The following is a 14,251-nucleotide window of genomic DNA, read 5'->3' as shown; positions in this document are numbered from 1 at the left end:
ACTGTCCCTCAGACCGTTGGAGGGCCGGACTATAGTTTAAAAAAAAAACTATGAACAAATTCCTATGCACACTGCACATATCTTATTTTGAAGTAAAAAAACAAAACGGGAACAAACACAATATTTGTATTTGCATGTAGCCCGCGGGCCGTAGTTTGAGGACCCCTGTTCTAACCTGTCACCATCTCAAAGCTATTGTGTACATTGTCCCAACCCCTTATTTTAATTCCAGAGATCTTATTTCTTTACTAGGGGCCCAGTGCACGAATTCGTGCACCTGGAAAGGAACTGTGAGCCGTGAGGCTGTGGTGGGCACAGGTCCCGCCGTGGCCCCTAGTCCCCTATCTGCCAGCAGCCCTCCTCCCACTGCCGACGCCGCCACTCCCACACACTGATGGCACTGGCCCCGCTTGCACCCACTGATGGCACAGAGCAATTGGGGCCAGCGCCAGCTGTGGGTGTGAGTGGGGCCGGTGTCATCAGCGGGTGCGAACGGCGGCTGCTGCTCTGATTGCCCCTCAGGAGCAAGGGGAGGTGGAGAAGCCCTCAGGGGTGATCACGGCCAGCAGCCGCTGCTTGCACTGGAGTCGGCAGCGGGTGCGAGCGGGGCCGGCGCTGGCAGCAGGTGCAAGCGCCGAGCAAAGAATTTTCAGTAACCACCAGAGGCTTGCCTCAATGACAGCGACCAGCACCCCGCTTTGGTCTGGCACCCCTGCTCATCTGCTCCACCATCCTGCCACAGCCGATACCCGCCATGTTCCACACGCACCTCCTGGTGGTCAGCGCACGTCATAGCGACCGGTTGTTCAGTTCCGCCATTCGGTCTATTTGCTTATTCGGTTTTTATATATATAGATACCTTCAGAAACCTGTGACTTCTTACTGTTAATTTATGAAGTTTAACTTATTAGCGAGGTATCTCTGGATTGAGTCCCAACCAACTTTTTTAGCCTCATTTTCTATCACTTCCCTTTCTCGCCCCCTTGTACTTTACCACACCAGCTAAAGTGCATTATTCACCACTACCCATCACTCCTGTGTCATTTTACTTTCTCATTTTATTCATGCAGATAGTTCTGATTACAACATCCTTTCTCCCTTTGTTTGGCTAACTTCTGCTTCTCCTCCAAGACTCATCTTGAATATCTCTGTTATATGAAATCCTATCCCAACTACAATTAATCACTCCTTCCTTTGTGCTCACTGATCACTTTAAGTTTAAAAAAATGTACATATAACATTTATTACTTGTTTTTGTAATTATTTACCTAACTGACCTCTCTCTCAACTTGATGCTTTGTAAAGGGAGGATCTCTTTTGTAGCTCCCTCAGCATGGAGCATTTGGGAGACAGCATAGAGTAATGAAAAGAGTATTTTTTCATCCAAAAGAGATCTGGCTGTGATTGACATTTTGGTCTGGCACAAGCTGGTTACTTCAGTTATTCTTTTGTACCTAGAGAGAAATATATAATCCATTCATTTTTATATTTTCAGAGTATCTCTTCCCAACCAACAAGTTCTCAAACTTCCATCAGTTGGTTGTATAACACTGTGTGTGACATTATCTATTAGGAATTAGCACACATTACGTCCCAGGCACTCAGCGTACACACTGATGTCACTTTAATCCTCAGAATAACCCTGTACAGTACAAATTGTCATCTCCTTTAAGCAAATAGGCTCAGAAACCTTGAGCAACATTTTCTGTAAAGTGGAAAAGGAAAAATTATGACCTGAAAAGATACGTAAGGAGAGGAAGAGGCTTTTGTTGCCTCACTTACGCATTTGACATTGACTGAGGAATGATTACTAAAAACAAGATTGCTTCTCAGTATAATCAAGGTATTAGTAATATGTGAAGGCCAGTGTCTTGAGAATCAAATAAAATAGCATACAGAGTTTCTTACCCTTGGAGATTACTGATTAATTGTGAAAGGAAATTCAGGCTTTTCACCTGCAGGGATTTCAGTGCCAGTTTCAGTGGCCAGGGTGTTTTTCCCTGGGGGGAAGATTGAATGTCTCCTGTTTGAAAGGGTCAGAGGATATGTGAAGCCACATGATTAGCAATTTTATATTTGAATGTGAAGGGCAGTGGCATAGTTGACTTAAACCAGAGTTTTCTCAACCTGGGTCAGCACTTTTTTTTTTAATTTTTATTTATTGATTTTAGAGAGAGAGAAAGGGAGAGAGAGGAACATCGGTTTGTTATTCCACTTGTTTTTGCATTAATGGATTGTTTCCTGTATGTGCCCTGACCAGGATCGAAACCACAACCTTGGTGTATCAGGACAATGCTCCCGGGCAGGGCTGGGTCAGCACTTTTGCCTACTTAGTTCTTCGGCACGGGAGGCTATCCTGTGCATTGTAGGATGTTTAGCAATGTCCCTGGCTACCCACTAGATGCCAGCAGCAGTGCCCCCACCTTCTATCAGTCATGACAACAAAAAATGTCTCCAGATATTGCCAGGTGACACTGGAGGACAAAATCGCCCAGGATGGAGGGCCAGTAAACAAAGCTTTTGCAAGTCTTTGAAATCTCGTAAAATACCCATCCACGGGGCTGGGTGGCCTTGAAACAGAGCCTTGAAAAGAGTTAACCCACACCCTGGAGAAGCTGATGACCCATGAAGCTTGTTGAGATCCTTTGACTAATTAGAATATTTCTAGTAGCTGACTGAAATAGCTTGGGCTGAGGCTATTAGCAAAAAATTTGTTTCAAAGCAGTTTAACATCTGTTTTCATTTCTGCTTTTGTAAGTTCCTTTGCTACTCAATTCCTTTATTTTAAGCTGTCTTCCTCATAGAACTTAAAATATTTGAGTATATGTCAGAATGTCTAGTTAATAGAAAATATGTTTTATTCAAACAGAAATAAAACTGTTAATAACTTTAAATTAGAATAAGATGGTGGGAGTTTAATGTTGTGAAGTCAGGCGCAGACAACAGCAGAGAACATAATTGTGAAGGGAACTAAGTGTCTGGTTGTGTTTGAGATTCACTTCCTGTTCTTGTTTATCATTGGAAAGTTGCACCTTATGAAAGATTTTAGATTCAGATCATTGCATTTTTCTAAGAAAAAAATTTCAAAATGCTAACCACGTCTTAGTAACCATAGAAAAACATACAACACATAAAAGTAATCTCGTACCTATCTATCTTATGGTTCGATGTTTTTGTATATGATATATGTTGAGGTCTGAAGTATCTAATGTGCTTTTATTATCTGAGGTCAAAGGAAAAAAGGCTTTTTCAGTTACAAGAGCTCAGGCGTGCTTGTTAGCTGACGTAATAAAACTGACTCTGGCTTATTTAACAGAAAGAAGATTTATTATTAAAATAGTTCAGAGAATAACTGGGAGGGCACAGAACAAAGCTAGAATAACACTCAAAATGATCCCCTCTCCTAAACTGATATTATTTGTTTACTTAATGAAAGTCATGAGGATAATTTGATCTGTATTATTTTCAGCTCTCATCCTGGTGCCTAGAGCAGTGCCTGACTCGTAGTAGGCCCTTAATAAATATTTATGTATAAATAAATAATTCGACCAAGGATATGTTTGTTAATATTGGCAACAACATGGAGAAACAATACAGAGTAGCATTATAAAATGTTAATATTGTACATTTTATTTGGAGATTTTTTTGGTAGCAGAATTTACCCTTTCTCCCAAGAAATCTTGGTAGGGACATTTTGAAGAACTATTTTGTACCATAGACCCTTATCTTACATATGTTCCTGTTTTAGATGAACATCCACAACAGTCTTGCAAGAGTAGATCTTGATATCGCTCTGTCCCTTGTGAGAAAGCAGAGGTTCTGAGAATTGAGTCACTAGGATCATGTCTGTTAAGTGTCAGAGCCTAGATGAAGTCATGCCTGTCTGACACCTAGCTCAGACATTGTCTTTTGTGCAAGACAGCCTTAATGCTACTTCCTTTCTTTCTTTCCTTTTTTTTAGGTGAAAACTCTAGTTCTTATGTATACTATACTAGAAATTAATTTGAGACTATAAACTTATCAAACCAAGGCTTCCTATATACTCATTTTTTCAACTGCAGTTTTGCACATGTTCCTAAAAGTAAATGCTAGGGTATAAAGACAACATTATGACTGCATTCAAATTTTGCTGCTAAAATGAGAAGTACAAAATAATAACATTCTGCCAAATATGTTCAGATGGGGGAAAATACCTATAGAATGGTATCTGAAAAAGCACTGTCTACATGACCCTTCAGTTATTTAATTATTAGTTTTTATTTTGACAGACAGAAGAAACGGTCCTGTTTCTCTTCAGAGCTTCCAAATGCTGCCACTATGTTTTATACTTTTTACAATTTTTGAAATAATTCAGGCTATAGAAAGGTTACAATAGGACAAAAGAACTCCCTTATACCCCACACCTGGATGCCCTAATTATTAACATTTTTTTACATTTGTTTTCTCTCTGTCTCTCCATATATATTTTTCCCCTGAATCATTTGAGAGCAAGTTGTAGATGTATGCTTCTTCACCCATAAATACATCAGTATATATTATTTTATTCATATTTGGCAATTGTACAAATAATGTTCTATTTCATAGCAAAAGGGAAAAAACTATGGTCCATTCCAGAATTATATCTCACATTGTTATGTCCCTTTACTCTTTAATTTGGAACAGTCCTTATTAAACACTGATCAGTTGCTTTGTCTTTTATTATCTTGATAGTTTAAAGGGTATAAGCCAGTTATTTTATAGAAGATGAACCTTATTTTAATAATGTGGTAGAATTAAAGTTTTGAAGATGAAGCATTAGATGAAAATAATCTGTACTTCCCATGTTTCTTTGGCATAACCCGTTAAAGCTTTTTATTATGAAAAATTTTTAATCACAAAAGAAGAGAAAATAGATCTAATAATTATCATTATTACCATCCTTTCTTCTACTCCCCTAAAAAAGTAAATATTTTTACTGTATTTTGAAGCATTTTCACCATCGTAAGGTTTTATTTAAAGTCCATACTTTAAGTAAGCTGTAAAAATGGCATTTCTTATATAACCATCAGAGGCCCGTTGCACAGATTTGTGCACTGGTGGGGTCCCTCAGCCTGGCCTGCGCCCTCTCGCAATCCGGGACCCCTCGGGGGATGTAGTAGTGTGCAAAGCAGCTGGTAGCTGGGGAGGAGCCTGAACCCAGGCCCATCGCTGCACCACTCCTGCTCATCCTGGCCCCGCTGCGCCTGCAGCTGCCTCTACTCACCACTCGGTAGTGCTGCAGCGGAGGCGGGAGAGGCTGGTGCCACCAAGTACAGTCGTGAGCCCAGCGTCTGGTGCCCGTCAGTCAGATGAGCAGTACTCCCACTGTGGGAGTGCACTGACTACCAGGGGGCAGCTCCTGTGTTGAGCGTCTGCCCCTAGTGGTCAGTGCGTGTCATAGCACCAGTCAAATGGTAGATCGGTCAAACAGTTGACCGGTTGCTTAGGGTTTTATATAGAGAGATAATATTACTTTACCTAACAAAATTATTTATATTTCCTTACTCTAAGGTACTACCAAAACTATATTTAAATTTCTTCTATTACTTTGAAAATGCCCAATTACATTTGTTTTTGCGTTTGGTTGCCATGTCTGTTAAGTCTCTTCTTTATCTTTTTAAAATTAGACATTTTCCCTTCCTTTTGGTAGAGTTTTTTTTTTTTTAGCATATTTTATTGATTTCTTTACAGAGAGGAAGGGAGAGGGATAGAGAATTAGAAACATCGATGAGAGAGAAACACTGATCAGTTCTTCTTGCACATTTCCCACTGGGGATGTGCCTGCAACCAAGGTACAGGCTCCTGACCAGAATGAAACCTGGGACCCTTCAGTCCACAGGCTGACGCTCTATCAACTGAGCCAAACTGGCCAGGGCATGGTAGAGTATTTTCATGTTTTATGTGGTATGATGGATATGCTTAGATTGGCTTGCTCATGATCTATTCCAGGGTCCTCCTTGCGTGTCACCACATAAATCAGAGGTTGGAAAACAGAACACTCTTCTTAACTCCGTTGCATCAGAATTCTGGGTCTGATCTAGGCTCCACCAATCAGAAGAACTTGTGTGGTGCCAGAGTTGATTGTGAGCCAAGGCTGTAGCATATGAGATACCATTTTGTTGACCCAGTTCTGCAGACCCAGCAGGGCTCTGGGGCTTACTGTTCAGACAGCTTCCTGACCCCTAAACTCTGCTGAAATGATCTAATGACTTCTTGATTTCCTAGGGTCTTAAATATGGCATAGACTGGATCTGCCCTTCTAGCCCTTCCATCAGTTTTATAAGCAATCAGCTCTGTGTCAAATCTGTTTCTGCCCAAAATAACTTGAGAGGGTTCTATTATCCATAAATGAATCTTAGCTGGCAGAGCTGGTAATGAAAAGAATGTAACATCTATATTTAGCTTTAAATGTATATACATATAAAGCAGTATATCTAAATCTGAGATACTTATATTTGAACTGGAACAGGTTAAGGAAAAGGAAGTAGCCCTTTGTGTTAGGAGATCAGATTACTCAGGGAGCAATATGCCTGCGTGTGTGTGTACATAGTTATGAAAAACCCTGACAATCTTTTCATGTAGATTTCTGGTCTGTGTTCTTTGCTGGTGACTTTGTTACCAAAACCATTTCTTACTAGGACTCTTGAAGGTCTGTTGAGACTACCCTGCCCTGGGATCTTAGATATGAATGTGGCCAGGTGTGTGCCTTTTCTGTCTTCTCATTTGGTTGGGATGGCTGCAGCTAACTGGTTAGAGACAGAGACTTGCAGCCAAGTGACATCCACTGCCATCTCTCTCTTAGTCCTTTGTGAATCAGTCCCTGAATTTCTGCTTCCATCCCTGATGTAATAAGAGTGGGAGAATGTTGGAGACTACACTCACCAGTATCACAGACATTTTCATATATCTACAAATGCAGAGAGAATAGTATAATGCCTGCCCTGTACCCATCGCCTTATCAACACTTTGTCAAATACTCAAACGTCAAATAATTTGACAACTGGATCCTAATGGGACACTTTTTTTTTTCTTTCCATTTTACCATTTGCTTCCTAAATTCTACATGACCAAGACCTACAGTAGCCTTAGCCCTGCCCCTGCCTCTGACTGACCAGTCTCTCTCTGGGTCTCTTCAGAGACCTGAGTACACGGGCACAAGCATAGCTATAGGCTATGGCTCAGGCAAGCCAGTACAGCCTGTTGGGACTAACAACAGGAACTGCTTTGATTTCTCGTCATATGTGGGTATTGTGTCTCTGGATCTGTTTTGATGATGCCTTCCTCTTAACAGCTGTTCTTTAAGTAAAACCAATAACACTCAAACTCATGACCTTTTCTTTGCTCTTGTTCCCTTAATGGGGGAAAAATAGACAATAATGCATGAGATAGCATTTGCAATACTTTAATTACTCTCTCAAATTACAATATATGGTAGACCAATACATGATAATATAGTTCGTATTTATTTCTAAACCCCATATATTTGTAATATGTATATTTTTAAAAAGCAGATGTTTCACTGTAGGACTTAAGGGGAAAAATAATGGAATTACTGCCCTCAAATAATAAGAACATATCGAAATGTTGCTTTTTTAGAGTAAGATTAAAAATTTTTGTAGCCTCATTGTAGTTTCATTCTGACACACTTTTTTCTTCTCAAACCTGCATCGGAAAAGTCTTACAAGATACAGACACTAAAAATAAATATTCTCACACTCTGAGAAAACTAATAGAAGCCAATCAAAAATTATCTGAGTTCTTGGTTTGGGTCAGTTGCGGTCGGTACCGTGTGGAACGTAGAGTAATATGGTTCTTGCCTGTGAGTGCTTGCAGTTCAGTTAAGTAGACAAGACATCTAAAAAGCTTTATTAACAACGAGAAGCTACATAGCAAGTGTGCTAATAAAGTGAAAGAGTATTAGTCAAGGTCTCTGCCCCAGGAGAGCCTCTATTTCAATGGATGGATATAAGAGTAATGGACACGAAATAATAGACCATAGACTGTATGATGGTTGGCAGAGAGCTCACATCTATATATATAAAAGGCTAATATGCAGTGTCCTCTCGGGAGTTCAACCAGGAGACTGGGAGTTTGAACACTCACTATGATGTGTGCTGACCACCAGGGGGCAGCCTGGAACATGGCGGGTGTTGGCGATGTGGCAATGGCAGCGGGTGGCAGTGCAGGGCCCTGATGAGAGTGGGGACCACAGCTGGATGGTGGAGCAGGGGCAGATTGCCCTGCCAGTTGCCCCACTGGTCACTCCACAGACAGCGACTAGCTGCAGCAGTGGAGGGAGGGCCCGCTGCACAGCTCTGAAGTGCTGAGGAAGTAAAGGAAGGAGGAGGGGGGAGGAGAAGCAGGGAACCTGATCGGCCCTGCTCGCCGGCCAGGTCTAGGGACCCTACCTGTGCATGAATTTCATGCACCAGGCCTCTAGTATTATATAACACTGTTATTTCATTGATTAAAAAAACCCCACAAATGTAGGAAGGCTAAACGACTGAACAGAGGTGATATAGCTGACTAGCTTTCAAACCAAAACCAGGCCACAGGTTTTCAGGCCAGTGTGTCTTTTCTCTTCCTTTGTTGTAAGATAATATAATTGTAAAGTTAAAACTGTATAAAAGCCAAGTAAGTTGAGGAAAGAAAGATGAGTGGCTTTGAATAGTCAAAGAAGAATTAAAGAAAAAGGTACAATTGGGATGTGAGTGTAAAAAATAAATGGAGGAAGCAGTGAGAACCAAATATTTGTTATATTCATGGGACAGAGACAAAACCAACTAGGCTAGTAATTTGAACAGTGTGTGTTGGGCAATGGGGGGAAATTGGGTGGCTAGGGCTTGAAAGTATAGGAGAGGAACTCGGACTTCATGTGGTAGATCATGGGGAACTATTCTCAATCCTTGAGCATGAAATGACACAATGAAAGTGGGATTAAGGAAGATGTGTTTGTTTGCCAGGAGAACTGTATAGTGTCTGCATTTTTCTTTTCTTACATTGTGTGTATTGGTCTGTTTCATTCTAAGTAGGTTAAACACTTTATTAATCAGAAAGCTAGCTTATGTTGTAGCCACAAATTAATCCAGAAATCTCAGTGGCTGAACACATAAGTGCAGCAATTTTCAACCTTTTTCATCTCATAGCACACATAAACTAATAACTAAAATTCTGCGGCACACCAAAAAATATATTTGTTGCCAATCTGACAAAAAAAAAAGGTATAATTTTGATTCATTCATATCAGACGGCTATTGTTGTATTGGTTGTCATTATTTTATTTGACAATCTAAGGGAAGAGAAGTCAGTGCCCCTGACTAAATAGTTAGGTATTGCATGTTTTAAAGAATCTATATGAAGAAACCTAAAACACTAATTCAAAAGAATATATGCACCTCTATGTTCATTACAGCATTATTTACAATAGCCAAGATTTGGAAGCAGCCCAAGTGCCCATCAGTAAATGAGTGGATAAGAAAAGCTGTGGTACATTGACACAATGGAATACTACTTGGCTGTAAAAAAAAAAAAGAAGAAAGAGCCTGGCTGTCCTGGCTCAGTAGTTGAGCGTAGACCTAGGAACCAGGAGGTCATGGTTCGATTCCTGGTCAGGGCTCATGCCTAGATTGCGGGCTTGATCCCCAGTGTGGGGTATGCAGGAGGCAGCCAATCAACGATTCTCTTTCATCACTGATGTTTCTATATCTCTCTTTCCCTTTCCCTTCTCTGAAATCACTTAACAATATATTTTAAAATGATAAAAAGAAAGAAAGAAGAAAGAAAAAGAGAGAGAGAGAGAGAGAGAGAGAGAGAAAGAAAAGAAAGAAAGGAAAGAAGGAAGGAAGGAAGGAAGGAAGGAAGGAAGGAAAAAAGAGAGAGGGAGAGAGAGAGAGAGAGAGAGAGAGAGAGAGAGAGAGAGAGAGAGAGAGAAAGAAAGAAAGAAAGAAAGAAAGAAAGAAAGAAAGAAAGAAAGAAAGAAAGAGAAAAGAAAGAAAATGTTAACTTTTGCAACAGCATGGATGGACCTGGAGAGCATTATGCTAAGTGAAATAAGCCATTCCGAGGATGACAAGTACCATATAATTTCACTCATATGTAGAATCGAACGAATAAAATGAACTAACAAGCAAAATAGAGACAGACTTAGATAGAGACAGAATTGATAGAGAGCAGGCTGACAACTGTCAGGGGTGGGGGCGGGTGGTGCTGGATAAGGGGGTGGAGATACTGAGCAAAAAGAAAAAACAAGAAAAATTCATGCACAGGGACAGCAGTGTGGTGATTGCCAGAGGGTGGGGAGTTGGGGAAGGTGCTGGATGGAGACTTGACTTGGGATGATGAACACACACTACAGTATACAGATGATGTGTTGTAGGATTGTGCACCTGAAACCTGTATAATTTTGTTAGCCAGTGTCACTCTAATAAATTCAATAAAAGGAAAAAAATAAATAAAATTAAATAAAAATTCTTGCAGTGCACTGGTCGAAAATTGCTGCATAAGTATATTTCTTGTTTGTACTGCTTAACTAAGGTGGATGGGATGCAGGCATGGGGAATTCTCCATTTACTCATTCAAGGACCTATACTAACAAAGGTCCTAGAACATATCTGGTCACTGTGGCAGGAGAGAAGAGCAGGATAGAATATACCTCACTGTTCTCTAATGTTTCAGCCTAAAAGTGGCATGCCACTTTTGCTTCCACCCACTGGCCAAAAGTAGTCACACATGCCCCTCAAGTGAACCTGAGGGTATTCAGTGAGCAATGTCTCTTCCAAGGCTCTCTGAGGATCTGGGTATAAATTCTACTTGTTTAAGAGATAATACAATGACTAAGAGTGACCCTGGAATTGCCAGAGTCTAGAGTCTGGCTCTCTCACTTACTAGCTGCATGACCTTGGGCAAGTTACTTAACTTTGCTGGGGAATGATTTTCTCATCTATAAAACAAATCGTAATGGAAAGAGCCTCACAGAATTATTGTGAGTTGTGAGGCTTGAGTGAGAAACACACACACACACTTGTTAGAGCACTGTACCATGTAATTGTTAGCAAGTATTTATTATTGTTATTATCATTAATCTGCTTGCTTCCAGTATAGCCTCTGATAGGAAGGCAAACATTTCTGACTCTAGTTGAGTGGGCCAGTGGGAAAGAAGTTGTAGTAATATGTCTGTGATGCCAGAGTCTGGACTAGGATGATGATATTGGGCAAAGAAAAAGATGGGCAAGAGAGAGTGCAAGAGGAGAAGACCCAAGCAAGATTCACTGGCTAAATACCATGGATGAGAGAAGGATGGTCAGGTGTGGGTGACTGAGAGAAAGAAGCTTGAGTTTGCAGAGAATTGAGGGAGTCCCCGTGGGGAAAGAAGATGAGCTGAAGTTCCAGTGTGGTGATGGGAAATGTCTAGGCACAGGAGGCCACAGCAAGTAGAGGAATACAGCCACCTCTTAATGGACATGTTTCTAGATGTGGTGACACCCTCCTTTTCCAAGTCAGGCTACAGGCACTGGGTCAAATGGTTTGGATTTAATTCCTGACTCCACCTCTCCATGTGGCCTGGCACTCTAGTTTCCTCATCAGCAAAATGGAGAGAATTGTACCCATCTCTTAAAGTGGTGAGGATTAAATGAGATAATACCTGTCAAGTGTTCCAAAAAGTGGCATGTAATAAATGGGTAATAATTGTTCCTTCTTGGCTAATTGAAATTTTAGTTGAAAAGAAATTTGGGGATTATCTTTCAAGTGATCAGTTTTTCAGAGTTGAATGTAAAACAGACTTCCATTGGCAGCAGTTCTCCGCGCATTTAGTCCTCCTGGGATTCAGAAGAATGGGCCTGTTGTCACAGGTCAGCCTTTCATCTTTTCACTCTTACCTGAATAGTCAGTGAGCAAATGTTTTTAGCTTTTGCAAAGAATAACAAATTACAGTGGGCGTAAAAGTGGCCAAAATAGACCATTTTAAGGGCTAATTTAAGATTGGTGCTTCCCCTTTTAAAATTGTCTGATTCTTTTTACTGATTGGTGGGCGTCACTACCTTTTGCTTCTTGAAATATAAAATTATTTCCAAGCAGAACATATTTCTGTATCTACTTGTTGGGCAGTTAACTCTGTCTTTTAATAGGTCTAGTTTAAATTGCAGTGTCTTAGAAGATAACATATGCTCTAACATGTAATTAAGCATTTATAGAGTTTCTTTTCACTTCATTGAGACATGAAGAACTTCAAATATTTCAGTAGGACTTTAGAATATTGTTAGTAATAGTGCAAAACAGGTGCTGTCTGATTAGATGGATATTTGAGAACCTTCTGTGTGCCAGGTTTTGTGTCATGCTGTGTATATAACAGACGACATCGTCATCCTCACAAACCCACAGCCTAGCTGAGTTTATAATCTACTTACTGTTTGTTATTTGTCCTATTTAAGGATAGATTGTCTGCTGGTATATAATAAAACAAACCTTCTAATACTTTTTTGGTCTATGTGATTCGGTTCTGCATTCTTTCTGGAGTTAGGGTTATATTCCTTATGCTGCCTCTAATTTATCAGGTGCCTTTTCTTAGGTTTATTTATAAAGTGTGGCCGATACTATCTACTCATCCTGTTTCACAGGATTGTGTAAAGGAAGACATTACATAATGTATGGATTATTTTGTAAATTATTGAGCTCTTCATATATACCTGATATCATTTCTGATATCTAACATTTACTATCTGTACTATCCTATACTATCTGTACTATTCTGTGCTACCACTGAAGCATCAATGCATTTATACTGATTTAAACTAAATAGTTTTGAGGGTTTTTTTTAAAAAAAATTAACCAAATGAGTCTTTTAGAAATAAACATACAATTATGAAAGAGGTAAATATGGTTAACTGCCATATAACTATCAGCTTGCCTAGATAAGTTTTTCTAACTACTTATTATTTTTAAAGTTGTTAATAATATATCACCTGATTCATATAGAAAATACTTACGGTGGTGTGATTTTCAAATAAGGCCACCTCCTTTGTTCTGTAACAGAATACAAAAATTATACAGCACGGTTCCTGTTTTCCTAGTTTACCTCTTTGTGAGGGAAATGCACAGGAAATAAATGTAAAGCCTACCTGTTATACAAGACAATGGGAAGGTGCCCCATGGCCATGTGTGAACAGTGGCTTCATGAATGAAATAGGCAATATGGGCCTTTTGAAGGAGAGCGAATAGCTGCATGTCACGAGCATAGACTTAAAAAAAAGATTTGCTGGAGATATATTACAATTTACCATTTTGGTAATATAGCTACTGGTGATTGGATAAAGTTATTTATATAGATCTGTGGTATAGTGGAGAGAGAAGGAAGAAAACTAAACAGATAAAAGAATACATAATTCCTTTATCAAGTGACATAGGTATTACTTTTATGTTTCAAGGACCTTAAGAATTGAACCCATTAGCACTGAGAGGACTCTTTCATTTGCTATGAAGCAGCTTGTTGGTTCATATATACAATAGTGTATGCTCAAATGTAGCCATAGAACTAGTATACCATAAAGATACTCTGGAATTAAGGAAGCTTTATTTCTGGTTTTCCTTTAGCAGCTTTCACTATGTTTTTCTTTGGGGACCCAACTCAGATGACTGCATGCATAAAAATTTAATGTGTTGCTCTTTCTTTTCTTTCACTTGGGAAAGTTTACAGATGAAGGAAAGGCCCTAAGATGCTGACTTCCATCCATGTGGTCTCACCTGTCTCCATAAACCAGTGGTTCTCAACCTTCCTAATGCCATGACCCTTTAATACAGTTCCTCATGTTGTGGTGACCCCCAATTTCATTGTTACAAATTGAACATAATTAAAGCATAGTGATTAATCACAAAAACAATATATAATTATATATGTGTTTTCCGATGGTCTTAGGCGACCCCAGTGAAAGGGTCGTTGGACCCCCAAAGGTGTCGCGACCCACAGGTTGAGAACCACTGCCATAAAGTGTTTCAAAGATCAGTGTCTGTTTTTGTCAGTGGCTATAAGGTCAGGCAGCTCTTTGTGAAGTTAATGCAATACAAATCTGAAAGTACTCAGCAAATGGTGTTGAATCAACCATTAAGATTAATTTTCTTACAGGTTAAAAATTGAAAATGAGTAAGATAAGAACTTAAAAGAAACTATTTTCAGGATATAAAACCTAATAAAAATTTAAAGTATGACTCATAATACAGCGTTTAATTTCTTTGTGTTCCA

The 14,251-nt window shown here is 39.6% G+C and overlaps 1 protein-coding gene across 2 annotated transcripts in view; it reads left to right on the top strand.

The window, feature by feature from the left end:
- Positions 1–14,251, top strand: part of UBAC2 (UBA domain containing 2) — a 185,749-nt gene that overhangs the window by 82,227 nt on the left and 89,271 nt on the right. The gene's annotated exons all lie outside the window — the stretch shown is intronic.

Source organism: Myotis yumanensis, unplaced genomic scaffold (assembly GCF_028538775.1).
Source record: "Myotis yumanensis isolate MYYU_CA2020_CCGP unplaced genomic scaffold, mMyoYum1.0.hap1 SCAF_3, whole genome shotgun sequence".
NCBI classification, from domain to species: Eukaryota; Metazoa; Chordata; class Mammalia; order Chiroptera; family Vespertilionidae; genus Myotis; species Myotis yumanensis.
This window is presented reverse-complemented; position numbering and strand designations above follow the sequence as displayed.